This window comes from Oryctolagus cuniculus, chromosome 11 (genome assembly GCF_964237555.1).
Source record: "Oryctolagus cuniculus chromosome 11, mOryCun1.1, whole genome shotgun sequence".
Taxonomy (NCBI): Eukaryota; Metazoa; Chordata; class Mammalia; order Lagomorpha; family Leporidae; genus Oryctolagus; species Oryctolagus cuniculus.
Window position 1 is genome coordinate 93,237,954 of NC_091442.1, and position 19,913 is coordinate 93,257,866.

The window sequence follows — 19,913 nt, forward strand, 5'->3', positions numbered from 1 at the left end:
GATAGGCATTTAGGAAGTGAACAAGCACTAGCAGATGGAAAGTCCTTATCTCTCTCTTTCTGCTTCTTAAATAATTACACTTTAAAAAAGATTTATTTTATTTGAAGGGCAGAGTCACAGACAAAGTGTTAGGGGATGTTCACTCCCAGGTGGCCTCAGTGGCTGGGACTGGGCCAGAATGAAGCCTGGAGGTTCGTCTAGGTGTCCCACGTGGATGACATGGGCTGAAATACTTGGACCGTCTTCTGCTACTAGGTCAGAAGTGGAGCAGAGGAACTTGAACCTGCGCCCATAAGGGATGCCGGTGTTGCAGGCAGTAGCTTAACCTACGATGCCACAATACTGGTCCCAATAAATATAGTTAACTTGAGTACAAAACAGCACCTCACAGAATATTCCTTGGGATTTATTTTTAAGTGGTTATCCCTACTGAGTTTATAATTTGCAGGAGGTAAACACTTCATAAAATGGTATAAAAAGAAAAAGCCTGTTAAATGCTAAGATGCAATGATTCAAATGGAAATGCAAGAATTAATTGACTCCTCTTTGCCAATTGCAGTGCTAATGTGAGCAAAAGCATCATGACCCATCTGTCATCCTCCATAAGGACTAACACTGTGTTTCAGGTATTGTATATAAAGCAATTACCATGCAATTAGCTGTGTTCTCTTTCATTTAGTAGTTACCCTCCTGAGTTAAGGCAACTTTGTACCTAACATTATTGTCAAAGATCCATTAGAGTTTGTGATTAAAAAGTACCTCCAGGTTGAAACATGGTAGTTAAGCTTTCAGCTTGAGATAATTTTCTTTCTTTGATTCTTTTAAGCCTCAGCAATATAAATTATGTGGCTGTAAAATTATGTATATGAATTCAAACACCTTTCAGAAGTCATTAATAAGTTCCAAAATGAAAATAGCTTATTTCTTGGCCTAAAATTGGCAAGCACAGTGTGGACAATTTTGCACAATGTCATAACTCTTAACCCAGCAAGAATGGATTTTGTCCTAATACAAAAAGGGCATGGATCTTTTAAACCTTGAGTTTGAAGATAAGGAATAGTGTCTATTCCCTGTGAAACACATTCTTTTTATTTACCTTCCAACTAACATCAGTGGCAAGCTGGTCACTGGCGTTGGATCAAAACCCTGGGCATCAGACAGACGGGATGCTGCTGGAGAGGAAATTGAAAGACAGAGCCTCACAGCTAGTGCTGAGAGTAAAAGTATGTGTGGGAGGGGGTGTACCAGAGGTAGGACCACTCTTCCATCTCTCATCCTGGCCTGTATATCCTCTCTTTGGGTCTTCAGCTCTTTTTTAATGAAGTACTTCTTTTGACTCCTTCCCTTAAAGGGCAAAACGTGATGTTCTAAATAAGATCGTATATCTGGATTTATTTGAAGATAAAAAGATAGCCTCACTCAAACTGATTCCTAACTGTTGACATCATGTGAAAGACAATTGCTCTGAAATTTTACATATTTTGAAGCATGAATATAAGAATGATTAAAAGACATTACTTTCTACATTAAGTAGAGATTCTTTTTTCTTTTTTTTTTTGGACAGGCATAGTGGACAGTGAGAAAGAGACAGAGAGAAAGGTCTTCCTTTGCCGCTGGTTCACCCTTCAATGGCCGCCACGGCCGGTGCGCTGAGGCCGGCGCACTGCACTGATCCGATGGCAGGAGCCAGGTACTTATCCTGGTCTCCCATGGGGTGCAGGGCCCAAGGACTTTGGGCCATCCTCCACTGCACTCCCTGGCCAGAGCAGAGAGATGGCCTGGAAGAGGGGCAACCGGGACAGAATCCGACGCCCCGACCAGGACTAGAACCCGGTGTGCCGGCACCGCAAGGCAGAGGATTAGCCTAGTGAGCCGCGGTGCCGGCCAAGTAGATATTCTTAATAAAATTGTTTTTCCTCTGACAACCATCTTTTACTTGACTCAGTAGCAAACCCATAAATTTGATAGTGATGATACTCATCTTCTTCCAAAATTGTCTGTTTGAATTTTTAAGACTTCCAAAGCATTACTAAGAGCTTATAGGAGCACCAAGTTTCAACTTTGTAGGCTTTGTGTTTGGAAAAATCAGAGAAAAAGTTAGTTCTTGAGGCATTCCTATATTTTGAAATATATTTTTCTCTAGCTATTTAAGGTTTGAGATTTCAACTTGAACAGACCCACCATAACAAATCTTAAATTATGCAATATATTTATATATTTTTAAATTTTCATTATTGTTAGGAAAAGAGCTGCAGATTGGTACCTCCTCACATGGGGCACCAGAATGTTAGGAAAAGAGGCACAGAATAGAGAGGAGGCAGTGAACAAATTTAGAGCCAGACCGAATTTATTTGGAGAAAATAAATCTGTAGAGGTGGGTGACCAACTGCCTGCGTTCACACTGATGGAACAAGGGGCAGAAGGCCTGGACTCCCAGGGGCCAGGCCTTTTATGTTTTAGGAGGGCTGGGGATGGGGGTGGGGTAAGGAGTGGCAGGCAAAGGGGAATTCCTAGAACTGGTCTTTCAGGTGTCTGTAAGGGGTGGGGAATGAAGGCAGTAGGGTGTGAGACCCAATTGAGTTTCAAGGGCAAGGAATATATTCCAGTGTTTATCTATTTTGGGCAATAAGGGAGAAAGCTCAGGCTTATGTCATTGCTCCATCAATTATGTTTATGTTATTCTATGTCTCATATCTTTAGTTACACTATTTTTTGAGGAACTCATATAAGTCAGACACGTATTGAAGTTGTTGTGATCAATAAGGAAGTCGTAGCTAAATGGAGAGAAAAAGTTTAATGTTCTTAAACATTTTTTAAAAAGATAAAAATAGACACATCAGTGTACTAACAAAATGACTCATGTCAATGAACTTATTGTATTGCGTATTTCTCTGTTAATAAAATATTAGAAGATAGGATTTTGGATGATTTCAATATAAATAAGTATTAAAGGCTCCATATTAAAAATATATTTACTTATATTGAGTGTTATACACTGTTTCTATGTAATGGACCATAAGATAGTGCCCCATATTTGCACAATTTTATGTCTGTTAAATTTTTTTTTTGAAAATAAAACAATAGTCTTAAAAATTTAGAGCCATATTTATTATTAATAAAAGTTCCTGTTAGGATGGCTATAATCTGTACCACTTATAAAATTAATAAAAAGATAAAATTGATGAGTCATTTTGAAATGGAAATATTTTGACAAACTCCATAAAGGAAGCAATTACCTTTTATTTCTTTTTACATTTTTGGCCTTGAAATGACAAATTTGGTTATTGATTTTTGGCTTTCCTTTTTTTGATACAAATATTTCAAGCTATAAATTTCTTGCTAATCTTTTCTGTGGCTGAGTCTCATGAATTCTGTTGATCTTTCATTTTTGTTGAGTCAAAATACCTTCTCATTTTTCCTATGATTGTTTCTTTTACTCATTGATTGTTTACCATGGTATTCTTAATTGACCAAATATTTAGTGTTTTTCCTAGTTATCTCATTTTTATTGATTTTATGTTTTATATCATTGTGGTTAGAGAATATTTTTTGTACAACTTTACCCTTTTTTAAATTTATTGAGACCTTTTATATGGTCTGGCTTGGTGAGCACATCACCAAGTGAACTTCAAAAGATGGTTGATTTTGTAACCCATGTTTCCAGCAGTCTGAAGATACCAATTATAATACCATGGACAATAATGTCCCGCAGAACATTTACACTTTTGCTTCTGTGTAGTTATTATATTGATTGCTAAATGAGGTATTAAAATCTACAGTTGTGGTTATGTCATTATTTTTCCTTTTAATTCTGTTATGTTTGTTTTCTGTTCATTGAAGTTCATTTTATTTACATATAAATTTAGGATTTTCATATTTTTCTAAGAAATTTTTTCCTTAACGATTAAGAAATGTTCATATTTTTGGTAATACCTCTTTGTCTTTAGGTCTGTTTAATCTTGTATTAATTAAAGACATTTATTGTCTTTCTATTCATTTACTTTCAAACTATCTGTGTCTTAAAATTTAGAATTGTTCTCTTGTAGATAGCATTAATTACATTTCACTTTACTACATCCTTCTGAAAATTTCTGTTTTTCACTGGAGTATTTAGCCCACTGAATATTAAAAATTTATGTAATTGGACTTAAATATACATTTTACTATTTTATTTGCTCTTTGCTCCTGAAATTTTTCTTTCTTTTGTGATATGATATCCATCTTTTCATGTATTATGAACATATTTTCCTTTATCTTTGAGAATAGTTACAATAACTGCTTTAAAAGTTTCCTCTGCTAATTGTAACTTCTGAGTTTTTCAAAATTTGTCTGTACTGGCCTAGGCTAATCCTCCGCCTAGCGGCGCCGGCACACCGGGTTCTAGTCCCGGTTGGGGCGCTGGATTCTGTCCCAGTTGCCCCTCTTCCAGGCCAGCTCTCTGCTGTGGCCAGGGAGTGCAGTGGAGGATGGCCCAGGTGCTTGGACCCTGCACCCCATGGGAGACCAGGAAAAGCACCTGGCTCCTGGCTCCTGCCATCGGAACAGTGCAGTGCGCCGGCTGCAGCGCGCCGGCCGCGGCGGCCATTGGAGGGTGAACCAATGGCAAAGGAAGACCTTTCTCTCTGTCTCTCTCTCTCACTGTCCACTCTGTCAAAAAAAAAATAAAAAAATAAAAAAAAAAAATTATTTATTAAAAAAAATTTGTACTGATTGATTACTGTTTTCTTAATTTTGATCACATTTTCTTGAGGCTTTGATTTTTGTTGTATGTCAGATAATTGTGGAGATTGTAAATTTTTAAAAAATCAGTTCCTTTTAAATTTTTAAGTAGGCACTTAACTTGGCTGTACTCTAATAGAAAATTATATCCCCATGTGTATTTGGCATAAGTTAAAAATCTTAATTCAGTATTTTTACACTTTAGGCTGCTTGGAGCTCATTTCCTGGCAGGGTGGGGGTGGGGTTGGGGGTGGGGGCTTTGATAGTTTTTACTCAGAATTTGGGGACACGGGGACACAGCTCTCTCATTTTCCATGGGGTTTTACTCTTTCTGGTTGATGTATTTGCTACAAAATCTAGTGTTTTTTTTTTTTTTTTTTTTCCCCACAGGCAGAGTGGACAGTGAGAGAGAGAGACAGAGAGAAAGGTCTTCCTTTACTGTTGGTTCACCCTCCAATGGCCGCCGCGGCCGGCACACCGCACTTATCCGATGGCAGGAGCCAGGTACTTCTCCTGGTCTCCCATGGGGTGCAGGGCCCAAGGACTTGGGCCATCCTCCACTGCACTCCCTGGCCACAGCAGAGAGCTGGCCTGGAAGAGGGGCAACCGGGACAGAATCCGGCGCCCCGACCAGGACTAGAACCTGGTGTGCCGGCGCCGCAAGGCAGAGGATTAGCCTAGTGAGCCGCGGCGCTGGCCTCAAAATCTAGTGTTTCATCCTGTTACACTAGAGATAGTTTTGGTCACCTCAATTAAGGAAGATTAGGACCTATTCTTAGGTAAAAATGCATAAACATTAGGATAGTCACATGGAGTATTTCTCTTCATTCAAGTAGCAACAGACCTCCAGTTATCTTTATGAATTTGATCACTCTCCAGTGCCTTCAGGTTGTCTTTTATATTTTGTCTATAATACAGTTATTACCTGTAGAAAGTCTGATAGGAGCAGCTTTGTCATTACTAGATATGGAATCTGTGTCCTTTGGTTATGTCCCTACTATTCTTTGGACATTTTCTTACTTTCTGGTACAATATTCTAAGTTTACGTAATTTCTTCTTTGTCCCAGTCTTATAAATTTCAGTATTTTCTAAGGAACCCTGGTTCCCTTTTATCAAGAATAGTCCTTAGAGGCAGGCATTATGGTGTAATGGGTTAAGATGCTGCTTGTGGCCGGCGCTACGGCTCACTAGGCTAATCCTCTGCTTTGCGGCGCCTGCACACTGGGTTCTAGTCCCAGTTGGGGCGCCGGATTCTGTCCCGGTTGCCTCTCTTCCAGGCCAGCTCTCTGCTGTGGCCAGGGAGTACAGTGGAGGATGGCCCAAGTGCTTGGACCGTGTACCCCATGGGAGACCAGGATAAGTACTTGCTCCTGTCTTCGGATCAGCGCAGTGCGCTGGCCGCAGTGCTCCAGCTGTGGTGGCCATTGGAGGATGAACCAATTGCAAAAGGAAGACCTTTGTCTCTGTCTCTCTCTCTCACTGTCCACTCTGCCTGTAAAAAAAAAAAAAAAAAAAAAAGATGCTGCTTGCAATGCCCACATCTATATTGGTGTGATGATTTCAATCTTCGCTACTCCACTTCTGGTCCAGATCCGTGCTAATGCTTCCTGGGAGGCAGCAGATGATGGCTCATATGCTTGGGCCTCTGCTACCACATAGAAAAGTCAGATGGAGTTCTGGGCTCCTGGCTTTGGCCTGCCACAGCCCTGGTCGTCATGAACACTAAGGGAGTGAAATAGCAGCTGGAAAGACTTTCTGTGTCTCTTTGTCTCTCTCTCTCTCCACTTTCTGTCTCCTGCTCTTTGTAATTCTTGTAAAGTGGGTAAAAAATAGATACATAAACATTAAAAACCGGAATGATCTTTAGCAACCAAATTCTGGATAGTAGATACACTCATGGCAATGAGAGTGTTATTGCTTCTAGGTTCTCCTAGAGGTCAGAGGTGAATATACATCTATCATCTATCTATCCATTAATTGAGAACTGAGGGCTAACTGCAGAGGGCCTGTGATTCTAATCTGACACCACAGGTTTCATCAGGTTTCTGGCTTTTTGTATTTGTGAATCATTCTGAGGATGAGAAATTTGCTTCCTTTTATTTTTAGTATGTTCAATTAACTGATAAATTCCATTGCATGGAACCAGTCTCCCATCTGAGGAGCCCCCTGCTCTGTCCCACCACACAGGTGTTCTTGGTCAGGTTCTCCCCATCAGCCTAGAGTGAATTCTTTCTGCCCCCTAATACAGGTCCCAGATTCCACACAGCATGTTACTGTCACTTATCCCCTCTACAAGGGTGGAATCTGTTCCCTCTGCATGTGAATAAGCCTTCTCCCACTCCCTCCCTCCCTCTACTACACCCCCTGCATTCAATAGAAACTTTGCAGCCTTCACAGTAGTGGGAAAATAACTTCACGCAGGTAGCTTATGTTTTACAATTACATTTTACTTATTTAAGACTCCTTTAAAAATGGATTTAGCATTGTATTGCTCTACTGCTTATAATATAAAAAAAGAAAAAAAGAAAAGAAAAAAGCAGCAACAAAAAACCAGATAGAGCCCAAAATAAACAAACAAAAAAATTGGTTATGTTAATGATGATAAATTTTTCAAGATGTATCCATTTGAATTATATAAACACTGAAAACTCTTTATGTGAGATGTTTTTATTAGAATAAAAAGTTGCACAATATATTGTGTTTGTTCCTGTTCTCCTTAAATACATAGATTTCTCTGGCATGTAATTATTTGTTGATGTATTTTTTTTTTTTTAATTTAAGAAGATTCAAAGTTCTCAGAAAAAGAAAAATATATGGGGTCAGATTTTCTAAGCCTGAGTAATTCTTGATCTTTCAAAATGAAGTGAATGAGAAAAGTCAGTGAGCCAAAGAAGATACAGATTGCCAGGCCGTTGTTGACAAGGTTTCTGGAATTCTACCACTGCATGACTTGTTGGTATAAGATCGCCAGAAAACATACCAAACACTGGAGTAAGGGAAAAGGTTTATTGAGGAAAACCCAGTAGGCTGGAGGGAAGGGGTGAGGAAGGAAAAAGAGTGAGTATGAGAGAGAGAGAGAGAGAGAGAGAGAGAAAGAAGAGCGCAGAGAGAGATGAGAGGAGAAGAGAGAGAGAGAAGATGAGAGAGAAGACGAGAGCGAGAGGAGAGAGGAGTACAGAGAGTGAGAGAGAGAGGGGAGCCGAGAGAGGAGCGAGACAAGAATGAGAAGAGAGAAGAGAGAACCTGTTCAGGAACAGGTCCTTTTAAAACTTTGCTGGAGAGTGGGCAGGGAAACAGGAGCGGTGAATTCCATTAGGATGAGGGTGGAGCTTGACAATGGTGGTTGGGCCATGTGGCCACCTGGCTTCCAGCAATGGCGGAGGGAGCTAGAGGCTAGGATGGTGTCAGGGTGGATCATGCCATAGATAAGACTGCGCCATTTTCCTAATTTGGGAATGTTGCCTTTCATGCTCTCCTTTTCTGAGGTATCCTTTTTCTAAATCAAAGAGAGAAGTTTTCTCCTCTTTGTTTTTGTTTGTTTGTATTGTACTTTACAGACCACAACTTATCTTTTCAGATAATTCACTACATATTCATTTCTAAAATTTCCTCTCCTCTTCTCTGAATCAGTATTCCAGCCCTGAAGGATTTTATCTGGACATTGTCAGACATTTTTGGAGCCTCAGTCACTTTTGAAAAATACAAATATTATGATCTAATTTTTAAGTTTATGAAGCTTGATAATGAATACAGACTCAATTGAAATCTTGACATGGTGTTTAAAATGTCCAATAATACACAGTTTCACTTTTATACAATTATCAAGGCCAAGGTAGAAATTACATGGACAGGGAAAATACATGTCATTATGTGTATGTTATGCAGACCTTTTATGCACAGCATCCAAGAACAAAACCTGCTTCAATGTCTTCTATTTTTTTTACCCATTAGGATGAAAATCAACTTTCAAGAAAAATTGCTTACAGACTTATTTCTTAAGTCTTAGTCTCACCCTTTGAAATATTATGTAATATAAAAGAAAATGGATAATAGAGTATACAAAAAAGAGAATCTTCTCTTTCATGACAAAAATAGAATTTCCTTAACTTTCCATTTTAATATTTTTCATATAAGAAACAAAATGACTCTGATCTAGGTTGTCTTGCTAGTATTGAGTGTGTTATTTTTAGAGCATGGCAAATGCACAAGTAAAGAGGATACTGAAGAATAAAACCTCTTTGTAAGAAGATTAGGGGACTTCAAAACATTTATGGAAAATAGAATAAAAAGGTGTTTATTTTGGTGCAAAAATTTTGAAATCCACCCATACAAAGAGTCTTCAAAAAGTTTATGGAAAGTGCATATTATGAAAAAATTGCAAGAATTTCAAAAACTTTTTGCACTCAGATAAGCATATTTTAAATTCTGTTTTCTGTGACCTTTTTGAAGTAGTCTCATCCTAAATGTGAAAGATAAAAAACAATCCAATGGGAGAGCCAGAAGGAGAGCATGTCTACCATAGTGCAGCTCTCTTTATAAAGTGTGATGTCTTCCAGACTCGCATACTTCAGTGCTCTTCTAGGAATCAGAAGACATTGTCAGAAATAATGTTTTTAAACATTTTTAGAAGATAGAATTAATAAAGACAAAAGTCTCCTTTAGGATGGTATCTTTTTTAAATTTTTTTTCAACTTTTATTTAGTAAATATAATTTTCCAAAGTACAGTTTATGGATTACAATGGCTTCCCCCCCCATAACTTCCCTCCCACCCATACCCCTCCCAACTCCCGCTCCCTCTCCCATTCCATTCACATCAAGATTCATTTTCAATTATCTTTATATACAGAAGATCGATTTAGTATATATTAAGTAAAGATTTCAACAGTTTGCACCCACAGAGAACATAAAGTGTAAAATACTGTTTGAGTACTAGTTATAGCATTAATTCACATTGGACAACACACTAAGAACAGAGATCCCATATGAGGAGACAGTGACTGCTGTTGTTGACTTAACAATTTGACACTCTTGTTTGTGGTGTCAGAAATCTCCCTAGGCTCTTGTCATGAGTTTCCAAGGCTATGGAAGCCTTTTGGGTTTGCCAACTTCGATCTTATTTAGATAAGGTCATGGTCAAAGTGGAAGTTCTCTCCTCCCTTCAGAGAAAGGTACCTGCTTCTTTGATGGCCCGTTCTTTCTACTGGGACCTTTCATTTAGGCTTTTTTTTTTTTTTTTTTTTTTTTGCCAGAGTGTCTTGGCTTTCCATGCCTAAAATACTCTCTTGGGCTCTTCAGCCAGATCCGAGTGCCTTACGGGCTGATTCTGAGGCCAGAGTGCTGTTTAGGACATCTGCCATTCTATGAGTCTGCTGTGTATCTCGCTTCCCATGTTGGATCATTCTCTCCCTTTTTTATTCTGTCAGTATTCACAGACACTAGTCTTGTTTGTGTGATCCCTTTGACTCTTAGACCTATCAGTGTGATCAATTATGAATTGAAATTGATCACTTGGACTAGTGAGATGGCATTGGTACATGCAATCTTGATGGGATTGTATCAGAATCCCCTGGAACGTTATGAAGCTGAATCCTCTGTAGATAGTATGACTGAGGTAAGGGAAAATAATAAGTGTAGAAATAAAATCTTTGCTAAAGCTGAAAAGGAACTCACCAATTTTAGTTAAAAATTATACAATCTCTGAAATTTTAATCAATGATCTATGTAGGTAAATGTATTTTATTCCCCTAAACAACTGGTCCAATGTTTCTAATTTAGTTGCTGTTATTTTTTCTCCTGGTGATCCATTTAAATGAGAATTTTTCAAAGTAGATGATCATTTAAGAGAAAATATAAAAACCTTTAAGTATATTCTTTGATACTTTTGAATGTCAAGAGAAAGTCCAACACCTGGGTTTAAAGAAAACTAAAATTAAGGATAGGTTACTAATCATAACTGTAGAGGCAAATTAAATTTTAAAAATCAGTAGTTGTACGTATTGTGTTTTGCCAGTTAGCTAAAGAATTTATAATAGTAAGAATCCTTGTTAGAATCTTGTTCATATTAATTACCTGGACAAAACAAAAAAACGTTTAATGATATGAAAAGTTCAAGAACTGTCAAAAATCTTCAAATATATAGATAAGAGGGTTCAAGATGGCGGAATAGGGAGGGAGCTTACTGATCTAGTCCAGGAGAAGATAGTTTAGTTTAATAGAAGTGGAGAGAGTGTAGAATCAGGGAAGAGTTGGGGAAAAAAATGGCAGAGGAAACTCTTCTGGAATTAGAGGGACATGGTGGACCTACATGGAGGGCACAGGTGCCCACGGATTGGGACCCCAGCTGCAGAGAGCCTCTGCACCAGCGCTGGAATGTGTGGTATGAAACGGCAGTAGCCTGAGACCCTGGTGGAAAAGTGACAGGAAGAGCCTAGAGGGAATGAGGCTTGCAGCCCTCTCAGGGAAAGTATATCAGCCTAACTAGAGGAGAAAGAAATAAAAGTGATGGTACGGACATGATTCTCTCTCTCCAATCACCTTACAAAGGTGTATGAGCTGATAGAGCAGGTGCTATTGTGGACATATGTAACAGCTGTGCCAGCTCAGGGCTGCACGCCGCAATCAGCTGAGCAGAGAAACCTAACTCTAGTGGGGAGTAATTACAGAAGACTAAGACTGAGTAACTGTGTGGAGCTTCTGAAATGGGACTGTAAAAAAAAAACAAAAAACAAAAAACAAAAAACAAAAAACTGAGGGTGTGTTGGAAAACTCATGGTGTGGCTGAGACATGAGTGGTCTCAGTGGGAGATGCCACAAGCTCGGGCAGCCCTGGATACCCAGTGGGAGACATTGCAGGGGAATCTGAGATTACACTGAGGACTGCACAGATGCTTTGTGTGGTCCTTGGGACAGAGCAGATGAATATTATACCCACTGGGGCTCACACTCAGGCACTGATAACCATCAAGGAGAAGAGCTCAGCTGAGTGGAATTACTTCCCTTCTGATTAAACAAAAGAGGAGAGAGAGATTTACCATGCCAAACCAGGGTGTGTCACCTTTGGCACACCCTTAACCTTGAAGAACTGAGCAGAGCTCTTTGGCCACACCCACCACAGGCCTCTAGAGATTCACTGAAAGCAGACAGTCCACTTATCTACAAAGTAATAGTACAATGAGAAATGCCGCCATAGTGGCAAAAAAAAAAAAAAAAAAAAAAAAAAAAGAAACCAAGGACTATCTCCACAAAGGAAGAACAACAAATTCAATAACCCAAGAAACAAGAATAAACAAAATTGACACACCATTGGCCCAACTAACCAAAAAGAGGAGAGAAAAGACCCAAATCAATAAAATTAGATGTGAAAAAGAGAATGTAACAACAGACACCACAGAAATAAAAAGCATCAGAAATTACTACAAAGAGTTGCATGTCAACAAACTGGGAAATCTATCAGAAATGGATAGATTCCAGGACACATACAACCTACCAAAACTGAATTATGAAGATATAGAAAACCTAAAAACTCAGCATGATGTTTTCCAGATTCCTCCATCTTGCTGCAACTGACCAGGTTTCATTGCTTTTGACTGCTGTATAGTATTCTATAGAGTACATGTCCCATAATTTCTTTACCCAGTCTAATGTTGATGGGCATTTGGGTTGGTTCCAGGTCTTAGCTATTGTGAATTAAGCTGCAGTAAACATTAATGTGCACACAGCTTGCTTGTTTGCCAATTTCATTTCCTTTGGGTAAATTCCAAGGAGTGGGATGGCTGGGATGTATAGTAGGGTTATATTCAGGTTTCTGAGGCATCTCCAGACTGACTTCCATATTGGCTTGACCAGTTTGCTTTCTCACCAACAGTGGATTAATATGCCTTTTTCCCCACAACCTCTCCAGTATCTGTTGTTGGTAGATTTCTGAATGTGAGCCATTCTAACTGGGGTGAGGTGAAACCTCATTGTGGTTTTGATTTGCATTTCCCTGATTGCTAGTGATCTTGAACATTTTTTCATGTGTCTATTGGCCATTTGGATTTCCTCTTTTGAAAAATGTCTATTGAGGTCCTTGGCCCATCTCTTAAGTGGGTTGTTTGTTTTGTTGTTGCAGAGTTTCTTGATTTCTTTGTAGATTCTGGTTATCAACCCTTTATCAGTTGCATAGTTTGCAAATATTTTTTCCCATTCTGTTGGTTGCCTCTTCACTTTCCTGACTGTTTCTTTTGCAGTACAGAAACGTCTTAATTTGATGCAATCCCAAATGTTAATTTTGGCTTTGCCTGCCTGTGCTTCTGGGGTCTTTTCCAAGAAGTCTTTGCCGGTACCTATATCTTGCAGGGTTTCTCCAATGTTCTCTAATAATTTGATGGTGTCGGGTCGTAGATTTAGGTCTTTAATCCATGTTGAGTGAGTTTTTGTGTAAGGTGAAAGGTAGGGGTCTTGCTTCATGATTCTGCACGTAGAAATCCAGTTTTCCCAGCACCATTTATTGAATAGAGTGTCCTTACTCCAGGAATTGGTTTTGGATCCTTGATCAAATATAAGTTGGCTGCAGATGTTCGGAATGATTTCTGGTGTTTCTATTCTGTTCCATTGGTCTATCCATCTGTTTCTGTACCAGTACCATGCTGTTTTGACAACAACTGCCCTGTAGTATGTCCTGAAATCTGGTATTGTGATGCCTCCAGCTTTGTTTTTGTTTTACAAGATTGCTTTAGCTATTCGAGGTCTCCTATGTCTCCATATGAATTTCAGCATCATTTTTTCCAGGTCTGAGAAGAAGGTCTTCAGTATTTTGATTGGTATTGCATTGAATCTATAAATTGCTTCTGGGAGAATGGACATTTTGATGATATTGATTATTCTAATCCATGAGCATGGAAGATTTTTCCATTTTTTGGTATCCTCTTCTATTTGTTTCTTAAAGGTTTTGTAATTTTCATCGTAGAGATCCTTAATGTCCTTGGTTAAGTTTATTCCAAGGTATTTGATTGTTTCTGTAGCTATTTTGAATGGGATTGATCTTAGAAGTTCTTCCTCAGCCATGGCATTGCCTGTGTATACAAAGGCTGTTGATTTTTGTGCATTGATTTTATATCCTGCTACTTTTCAAAACTCTTTCTATGAGTTCCAATAGTCTCTTAGTAGAGTTCTTTGGGTCCCCTAAATAAAGAATATCATCTGCAAAGAGGGATAGTTTGAGTTCTTCTTCCCCAATTTGTATCCCTTTAATTTCTTTTTCTTGCCTAATGGCTCTGGCTAGAACTTCAAGAACTATGTTGAATAGCAGTGGTGAGAGTGGGCATCCCTGTCTGGTACCAGATCTCAGTGGAAATGCTTCCGACTTTTCCCCATTCAATAGGATGTTGGCTGTGGGTGTTTCATAGATTGCTTTGATTGTATTGAGGAATGTTCCTTCCATACCCAGTTTGCTTAAGTTTTCATCATGAAAGGGTGTTGTATTTTTATCAAATGCTTTCTCGGCGTCTATTGAGATAATCATATGGTTTTTCTTCTGCAGTCTGTTAATGTGGTGTATCACATTGATTGTCTTGCGCACATTAAACCATCCCTGCATACCAGGAATAAATCCCACTTGGTCTGGGTGGATGATCTTTCTGATCTTCCAGTCCCAAAGGGACAAATATCATATTTTCTGCCTGATTGGCGACAACTAATTGAGCACCAAAGGGGATACTTGTTGAAGTGAAATGGACACTATGAGAAACAGTGACTTGATCAGGTGTTGTCCTGACTGTTGATGTACAATGTAATACTTTATCCATTTTAGTATATTTTTTTTTGTTCTAGGACTATTGGTTGAACTCTGTAATTAACACACAATTATTCTTAGGTGTTTAAATTTTATCTGAAAAGTGGTCCCTGTTAGGAACCAGGAAAACATTATGCTGAGTGAAATAAGCCAGTTCCAAAGGGATAAATATCATATGTTCTCCCTGATTGGTGACAACTCACCGAGCACGCAAAAGGAAACCTGTTAAAGTGAAATGAACACTATGAGAAATGGTGACTTGATCAGCCATAGCCCTGACTGTTGATGAACAAATTAATACGTTATCCCTCTTAGTATTTTTTTTTTGTTTGTTCTACTTAATACTTTTGGTTGAATTCTGTAATCAATACACAGATATTCTTAAGTGTTGAAACTTAACTGAAAAGTGATCGCTGTTAAATATAAGAGTGGGAATAAGAGAGGGAAGAGATGTACAATTGGGACATGCTCAAGCTGACTTTCCCCAAACAGTAGAGTTAGAAACATACCAGGGAATTCCAATTCAATCCCATCAAGGTGGCATGTACCAATGCCATCTCACTAGTCCCAGTGATCAATTTCAGTTCACAATTGATCATAATGATATGACTAAGAACCAAAGGGATCACACAAACAAGACTAGTGTCTGCAAATACTAACTGATAGAATAAAAAAGGGAGAGAACGATCCAACATGGGAAGCGAGATACACAGCAGACTCATAGAATGGCAGATGTCCTAAATAGCACTCTGGCCTCAGAATCAGCCCTTAAGGCATGCAGATCCGGCTGAAAAGCCAAGAGAGTATTTAGGCATGGAAAGCCAAGACACTCTGGGGAAAAAAAATGACCTCAATGAAAGATCTCTGCGAGTGAGATCCCAGTGGAAAGAACGGGTCATCAAAGAAGGGGGTACCTTTTCTCTGAAGGGAGGAGAGAACTTCCACTTTGACTACGAACTTGTCTAAATATGATCAGAGTCGGTGAACTCAAAAGGCTTCCATAGCCTTGGCAACTCATGACAAGAGCCTAGGGTGATTACTGATGCCATAAACAAGAGTGTCAATTTGTTAAGTCAACAACAGGAGTCACTGTGCACTTACTCCTCATGTAGGATCTCTATCCTTAATGTGCTGTACATTGTGATTTAATGCTATAACTAGTACTCAAACAGTATTTTTCACTTTGTGTTTCTATGTGGGTGCAAACTGTTGAAATCTTTACTTAATATATGCTAAACTAATATTCTGTATATAAAGAGAATTGAAAATGAATCTTGATGTGAATGGAATGGGAGAGGGAGTGGAAGAGGTGAGGTTTGCGGGTGAGAGGGAAGTTATGGGGGGGCATTGTAATCCAACAGCTGTACTTTGGAAATTTATATTCATTAAATGAAAGTTAAAAAAAAAAAAGGAAAAAGAAAACCTAAACAGATCCATAACCGAGTCAGAGAACTCTACAATGAAGATTACAAAACCCTAAATAAAGAAATAGAAGATGATACCAAAAAAATGGAAAAATCTTCCATGTTCATGGATTGGAAAAATCAATATAATCAAAATGTCCATTCTCCCAGAAGCAATTTATACATTCAATGTGATACCCATCAAAATACCAAAGACATTCTTCTCAGATCTGGAAAAATGATGCTGAAATTCATATGGAGACACAGGAGACCTCGAATAGGTGAAGCAGTCTTGTACAACAAAAACAGAGCTAGAGGCATCACAGTAACAGATTTAAGACGTTATTCAGAGCAGTTATAATAAAAGTAGCATGGTACTGGTACAGAAACAGATGGATAGACCAATGGAACAGAATAGAAACACCAGAAATCAATCCAAACATGTACAGCCAACTTATATTTATTAAAGGAGCTAAAACCAATTCCTGGAGCAAGGACAGTCTATTCAATAAATGGTGCTGGGAAAACTGGATTTACACATGGAGAAGTATGAAGTAAGACCCCTACCTTGCACCTTACACAAAAATCCACTCAACATGGATTAAAGACCTAAATCTACGACCCGACACCATCAAATTATTAGAGAACATTGGGGAAACCCTGCAAGACATTGGCATAGACAGAGTTCTTTGGAAAGACCCCAGAGGCACAGGCAGCCAACGACAAATTTAACAAATTGATTGTAACAGATTGAGAACTTTCTGTGTAGCCCAAATAACAGGAAAGTGACGAGGCAACCAGAAGAATGGGAGAATTTATTTGCAAACTATTCAACTGATAAAGGATTAATAACCAGAATCTACAAAGAGATCAAGAAACTCCACAACAACAAAACAAACAACCCACTCAAGAGATGGGCCAAGTACCTCAATAGACATTTTTCAAAAGAGGAAATCCAAATGGCCAATAGACACATGGAAAAATGTTCAAGATCACTAGCAATCAGGGAAATGCAAATCAAAACCACAATGAGGTTTCACCTCACCTTGGTTAGAATGGCTTACATACAGAAATCTACCTACAACAGATGCTGGTGAGGATGTGGGGGAAAAAGGCATATTAATCCACTGTTGGTTGGAATGTAAACTGGTAAAGCCACTATCGAAGGCAATCTGGAGATGCCTCAGAAACTCTAATATAGCCCTAACATACAATCCAGTCTTCCCACTCCTTTGAATTTACCCAGAGGAAATTAAATTGGCAAATAAAAGATCTGTCTGCACCTCAGTGTTTATTGCAGCTCAATTCACAATAGCTAGGACATGGAATCAACCTAATTGTCCTTCAACAGAAGAATGTACGAAGAAATTATGAGATATGTACACTATAGAATGCTATATAGCAGTAAAAAAAATGAAATCCAGTCATTTGCAACAACGTGGAGGAATCTGGAAAACATCAAGCTGAGTGAAATAAGCCAGTCCCAAATGGACAAATATCATGTGTCCTCCCTGATCGGTGACAACTAACCCAGCACCTAAAAGGAAACTTGTAGAAGTGAAACAGACACTATGAGAAACAATGACTTGATCAGCCCTTGTCCTGACTTCGAGGAACAGCTTACTATTTTATTCTTTTTAGTATTTTCTTGTTCTACTTAATACCGTTAGTTCAACTCTTTAATTTACACAAAATTATTCTAGGGGTTTAAATTTAACTTAAAATTGATCCCTGTTTATTATAAGAGTGGGAATAGGAGAGGGAGGAGATGTACAGTTTGCACATGCTCACTCGGACTTATCCTTAATGGTAGAGCTAGAAACGTGCCAGGGGACTCCAAATCCTTCATTAAATTGGATTGTACCAATGTCATATTACTGAAGTTATCAGTTTAAGTTCATGATTAATCATAAAGAAAAGATTAAGTGTCAAAGGATCACATAATCAAGACCAATGTCTGCTAATACTAACTGATAGAATTAAAATGGAGAGAACGATCCAACATGGGAAGTGGGTTACACAGCAGACTCATAGAACGGCAAATGCCCTAAACAGCACTCTGGCCTCAGAATCAGCTCTTAAGGCATTTGGATCTGGCTAAAAAGAACATCAGAGTTTCACAGGCATGGAAAGCCAAGACACTCTGGGAAGAAAAAAAAAAATGACCTCAATGAAAGATCTCTGTGAGTGAGACCCCAGCAGTAAGAACCGGCCATCAAAGAAGGAGGTACCTTTCTCTGAAGGGAGGAGAGAACTTCCACTTTGAATATGGCCTTGTCTAAATAAGGTCGGAGTTTGTGAACTCAAGAGGCTTCCATAGCCCTGGCACCTCATAACAAGAACCTTGGTGGTAACTGATGTCATAAATAAGAGTGTCAATTGTTAAATCAACAATGGGACTCACTGCACACTTACTCCACATGTAGGATCTCTGTCCTTAATGTGCTGTACATTGTGATTTAATGCTAGAACTAGTACTCAGACAGTATTTTTTACTTTGTGTTTCTATGTGAGTGCAAACTTGAAATCTTTACTTAGTATATACTAAGTTGATCTTCTATATATAAAGATAATTAAATTGAATCTTAATGAAGAATGGGTTGGGAGAGAGAGTAGGAAATGGGATGATTTGGGGTGGGAGGTGGTCATGGGGGGGAAAACCACTGTAATCCAATAGTTGTACTTTCAAAATTTATAAATTTATATTTATTAAATAAAAGTTGAAAAAAACAAGTATATAGATTGGTGCTTTTACAAATTCTAATGAAAATTGTATTTACATGTATTTAACATGATTCAGAAATATGAATTTAAACATTAATGTAAAATTTATTGTAATAGAGTACATTGATGTAATAAGTATAAGATTAAATATTATAAAAATAACCATTGAATATGTCAAATGCCTCAAAGCAAATTAATACAGTAGACTAATTCTTGGAAGAACCTTTGAAATTTTTGCAATAATGTATACAAAACACATGTGTATAGGAATGTAGTGATTTTAGACTATGCTTTTTATTTCTACACTGATGTAAGAAAAATATAATTACTTAAGGTGCTATAGTCAGTGTGTTGAATGTTGGACTGTAGTAGCTATGTTTTCAGTGTACTTAATATATCAAATTCATTCCAATTAGGTTTATGAAATCTAAAGTCAAAAGACTTAAGGTCATATTTCATGTGATCATGCTATCAAATTCACTAAAATGTGGAGAGCGAGAGGCAGAGGGAGAGGGAAAAGGACAGAGAGAAGATCTCTTTGATTTCTGTTTTGCTCGTCAGCAGCTTCCTCTATTTTTAAATATTTAGTATTCCTTTTTATATATAAATTATTAATAAAGCAGAATCACAAAGAAGAAAAAAGGATTGAACACTGAAGAGGCAAAGGATCTGTTGAAGACTAAGACAAGATGGACACATAGTACTCTCTGGAATAAAACAGAGACAATGACAAAATATTCTAATTTTCTGGAGAAGCAATGAAATTTCTTGCAATCCAAAACAAGTAAATAGAGAAGCAAAACTAGTGCATTCCACAGTAGTTCTAAGTCAAGGGCTTCAGAGCAGGTTGTGTATTGAGGAAGGGATGCAGAAAAGCACAGGTGAGAGAGTTGGGTGGGGGATGAGATGAAGGGATAACCCCATTACAAATACAGTGATGTGATACTCTGGTTTCTCTTCAGATCCTATTATTTTCCACCTTTTACAAATGCAACACTGTGGAGTTGAATGCTAGAAACTACCTGAAATGAGGTTTTGTTCCTTGGGGAAGTTGGAACAGTGGTTTGCAGACACTCTTAGGGTCTGGCAGTTATAAGCTCTTCAGGTGAACCTTCTTCCCCTAATGTCAGAAATCCTTCATGTAGAGAAGCAGAGAGACCCTGAAATCTGAGGTTTCAGTTGTCCATCACAGCTTCAGTGAACTCACCTATGAACTGAGGAGCGTCAGAGGCAATTTTAATTCTAAGACTCAGTGGCTGTATTGAGTTCTGAGTGCATTGATGGCATCACATTT

The 19,913-nt window shown here is 38.3% G+C and overlaps 1 long non-coding RNA gene across 3 annotated transcripts in view; it reads left to right on the top strand.

The window, feature by feature from the left end:
* Nucleotides 1–19,913, top strand: part of LOC103348344 (uncharacterized) — a 193,994-nt gene that overhangs the window by 70,557 nt on the left and 103,524 nt on the right. For all 3 annotated transcript variants that reach the window (XR_011380188.1, XR_011380187.1, XR_007919521.2), the window contains one exon: nucleotides 560–626. This is a non-coding gene — a long non-coding RNA (uncharacterized lncRNA). The remainder of the gene's footprint in view (nucleotides 1–559; nucleotides 627–19,913) is intronic.